General features: G+C 60.5%; 1 protein-coding gene across 1 annotated transcript in view; it reads left to right on the top strand.

Annotated features, from left to right (window-relative positions):
• LOC119592376 (villin-1-like) overlaps nt 1-4,271 on the top strand; it is a 108,943-nt gene that overhangs the window by 88,088 nt on the left and 16,584 nt on the right. The window lies entirely within an intron of this gene.

Below are 4,271 nucleotides of genomic sequence, written 5' to 3'. Positions count from 1 at the left end.
TAGATCCACAACGTAATCGAGCCTCCATCTTTCACATTGCTCCCTCACTCCTCATCCTTTCTCCCTCATTCTCCCTCCCACGTCCTCATTTCTCCCTCCCTCTTCCTCACATCTCCCTCCCTCTTCCTCCCTTCTCCCTCCCTCGTCCTCCCTTCTCCCTCCCCTTCCCTCACTCTCCCTCACAGACAACTCGTCCTCACCTTCTCGCCTTGACTCCCATCGTCCTCACTTCTTTCTCCCCCTTCCCGTCGTCTCCCCCTTCTTCCCCCTCCCTCTTCCCTCCCTTTCCCCCCTCCCTCGGTCCTCCGCCTTCTACCTCCTCACCTCGTACCTCACTTCCCCCCTCCATCGTCCTCGCCCTTCTCACCTCGTCCTCCACTCCCCCTCCCTTCGTCCTCCCTTCTCCCTCTTTCCTCCCTTCTCCCTCCCTTCGTCCTCCCTTCTCCCTCCCTTCGTCCTCCCTTCTCGCCTTGTCCGCGAACTGAAGATCTCCCTCCCTCGTCCTCCTTCCCTCCCTCTCCCCCTCGTCCGTCGACATTCTCCCTCTTTCCTCACTTTCTCCCCTCCCTCGTAAAATCCTCCCTTCTCCCTCCCTCGTCCTCCTTCTCCCTGCCTACGTCCTCCCTTCTCAACACCTCGTCTCATTCTCCGCCTCGACCTCGTCCTCTCTTTCCCCTCCCTCGTCCTCGCTCCTCTCCTCCATCGTCCTCGGCCTTCTCCCCGCGCCCTCGTCCCTCACTAATCTCCCTCGTCCTCACTTTCCTCCCCCTCGCCTCGTCCTCAACTTTCTCCGCGTCTCCCATCCCCCTCACCTCACTTTCTCCCTCGCCTCGCGTCCTCCCTTCTCCCTCGTCCTCACTTCTTCTCTCCCTTCCCTCGTCCTCACCTTCTCCCTCCGCTCGTCCTCCCCTTCTCCCTCTTCCCTCACTTCCTTCCCCCCTCGACCTCGTCCTCCCTTCTTCCCTCTTCCTCCCTTCCTGCCCTCCCTGTCGTCCTCAACTTTATCCCCCCCCCCTCGCCTCGGTCCTCACTTCCCCCTCCTCGTACCTCCCCCCCTTCTCCCCTCCCCCTCCGGCCTCACTTCCCCCTCCCTCGTCCTCCCCTTCCTTCCGCTCCTCGTCCTCACTTCTCCCTCCCTCGTACCCCTACTTCTCCCCCCTCCCGTCGTCCTCACTTTCCCCCATCCCCTCTTTCCTCCCTTCTCCCTCGTCCCTCCTTCCCCTCCCCTCGTCCTCCCTTCTCATCTCACTCTTAGTCCTCCCGGTTTTCCCCCCCTCCCTCATTTCTCCCCCTCCCTCGTCCTCTCCTTCTCGCCTTCTCCTCACCTTTCTCGCCTCACCTCGTCGTCACTTGGTGAACTTTGCTCCCACCCCCTCCGTCTTCCCTTCTCCCTCCCTCTTCCTCACTTCCCCCTCCCTCGTCCTCCCTTCTCCCTCCCTCGTCCTCCCTTAGTCTCCCTCACCAATCGGCCTCACGTTCCCCCCCTCACCCTCGTCCTCCCTTCTTCGTCCACTCGCCTTCGTCCTCCTCTTCTCCCATCCCTCGGTCTCCCTCTCTTCCCCCCCCTCCCTCATTGCCTTTCTCCACCATCGTCCTCCCTTCTCCCTCCCTCGTTCCTCACTTTCCGCCCTCCCGACTTTCCTTCCTTCTCCATGCATCTCGTCCTCACTTTCCTCCCTCCCGTCTTCCTCCCTTCCCCCTAGGCCCACCTCGTCCTCACTTTCCCCCTCCCTCTTCCTCAAAAAACACTTTGTTCCCCCTCCCTCAGTCCTCCCTTTCCTCTCCTCGTCCTCACTTCTCCCTCCGTCCCGTCAGACCTTTCCCCCTCCCCTCGTCCTCCCTTCTCCCTCCCTCGTCCTCCATTCTCCCTCCCCTCAGTCCTCACTTTTCTAATCCCCCTCCCCTCGTCCTCACCTTAATCCCTCTCTCATTTCTTCTCTTAGTCCCTGCCTTCTCACGCCCGCTTTTTCTGCCTCACGTCTCACCTTCCCACCTCCATTCTCGCCATCGTCCGTGCGTCCCTCATTCCTTCTCCCTCCCTCGTCCTCACGTCCCCCTCCCCTTCGTCACTCGACCTTCCCCCTCGACCTCGGTGCCATCCCTTCTCCCTCTTCCTCACTTCTCCCTCCCTCGTCCTCCCTTCTCCCCCTCCCTCGTCCTCACTTCCCCCTCCCCTCCTCCCTCGTCCTCACTTCCTCCCTCCCATCGTCCTACCCTTCTCACCCCTCACTCACTTACTCCCATCCCTCGTCCCTCACTTCCCCTTCCCTCAACCGCGTCCTCCCTTCCCCTCGCTCTCGTCCTCCCTTCTCCTCGTCCTCAACTTCCCCCTCTCTTTCTTCCCTTCGGCCCCCCCCCCCTCACCTCCCCTCTCCCGATCGTTCTGCACTTCCACCCCCTCCCGGGGGGAGTGTAAATCTTCCTCCTCACTTTCCTCCCCTCCCACCCGTACCCCGTCTTCCTCACATATTCCCCGTCCCTCTCCTCGTTCCTCATTCTATGTTCTCCTCCAGTCGTCCTCCAACTTAATTCTCCCTCCCCTCGTTCCTCGCCTTCTCTCCCTCCCTCGTCCTCACTTCTCCCTCCCTCGTCCTCCCTTCTCCCTCTTCCTCACTTCTCCCTCCCTCGTCCTCCCTTCTCCCTCCCTCGTCCTCACTCCCCCCTCCCTCTTGCCCGTTCCTCCCTTGACTCCAACCCTCGCTTCTTCTATCCTTCCCCCCCCTCCCCTCGTCCTCCCTTCTCCCTCTTACCTCAACGTCTTCTCCCCTCACCTCGTCCTCGACGTCCCCCCACGGCCCTAACTCCCCTCTCCTCTGCCCTCACTTCTCGCCTCTCCCTTCGTGCCTCCCTTCTCCTCCCCACCGCCTCCCTCGTCCTCACACTTCTCCACCTCCCTCTTCCGGTTCTTCGTCTTACCCGTTGCCACCTTCACTTCTCCCGGCCCGACATCCCTCGTCCTCACTTCCCCCGGGGGCTCCCCTCTTTCCTCACACTTCCTCCCTCGTACATCCGATCACTGTCGTTCCCCCTCCCTCGTCCTCAAACTCCCCCTCCCTCGTCCGCCCTCACAATTTTTGTGCTTGTTTCTCTCCCCATTCTTGCCTCCAGACAAACTTCCCCTCCCTCTTTTCCGCACTTCTTGCCCCTCCCTCGTCCTCCCTTCTCCTCCCTCGTCCTCAACTTTCCACCCCTCCCTGTCGTGCCGTCCCTTCTCCCTCTTCCTCCTTCCTCCCTCCCCTCTTCCTCCCTCTTCTCCCTATCTACAGATGACCTTCACCATCCCGTTTTCTTCTCTCATCTCCACACAGCCCACGTCCCTCCCTCTTCCTCGCTCCCGTCCCGCCCTCCCTCCGTCCTCCCTTCTCCCCTCTTATGGAACCCCCACTGTCCGACCTTCCCTCTTCCTCAATTCCCCATCCCCCGTCCTCCCTTCTCCCTCGTCTTCACTCGACTTCTCCCCTCTAACCTCGTCCTCTCAACACTTCCCCAGGATCCCCTTCTTTTTTCCTCGCTTCCCAGCTCGCCTCTTCCTCATTTCCCCTTTCCCATCCTTTTCCCTCCCTTCCTCGCTCGCCTCCCATCGTCCCTCGACCTTCTCCCTCCCTCTCCTCACCTTCCTTCCCTCCCCTGTCCTCCCTTCTCTCCCTCTCCTCACACTTCTCTCCCCTCCCTCTTTTAGACGCCCTCACGCTCCCCCCCTCCCTCGTCCCAGCTCACTTCTCCCTCCCCTTCCTCCCTTCCTCCCTCTTGTTTTCCTGGGGCAACTTCTCGCCCCTCCACTCCTGTTTGCCTCAACACTTCCCCCTCCCTCCCCGTCTTCACGTCACTTATGGGACTTCCCCAGACCTCCCCCCCGTCTTCAATTCCCCCTCTCCACCGGTTTCCTCACTTGCTCCTCCCTACCCCCCGTCCCTCCCTTCTCCCTCTTCTTCCTCACATTCTCACCTCGCCGCATCTTATCCTCACTCCCCCCTCCTCGTCCTCACTTCTCTCCCTCTCCCTCCCCCGTCTTCCCCTTTTGGCTGGTGCTTCCACCCCCTCTTCCTCACTTTCTCTTCTCTTCTTCTTCTTTATTTCTTTTCTCTCACTTTCTTCTCTTTTCTTTCCTCTTCTTCTTTCTCTTTATTTACTCGCCTACGCCTCTTTTCCTCACTTCCCCCTCCCTCCGTCCTTCAAATGTCCCCCTCCCCCGTCTTTCAACTTCGCCCCCTCCCCCGTACTCACATTTTGATCATTCCCCCTCCCACCGTGCTCCCTTTTTGAACTCTCTC

This window comes from Penaeus monodon, chromosome 30 (assembly GCF_015228065.2).
Source record: "Penaeus monodon isolate SGIC_2016 chromosome 30, NSTDA_Pmon_1, whole genome shotgun sequence".
In the NCBI taxonomy this organism is placed as follows: Eukaryota; Metazoa; Arthropoda; class Malacostraca; order Decapoda; family Penaeidae; genus Penaeus; species Penaeus monodon.
Note: the sequence above shows the minus strand (reverse complement) of the source record. Positions and strands in the feature narration are given on the sequence as shown.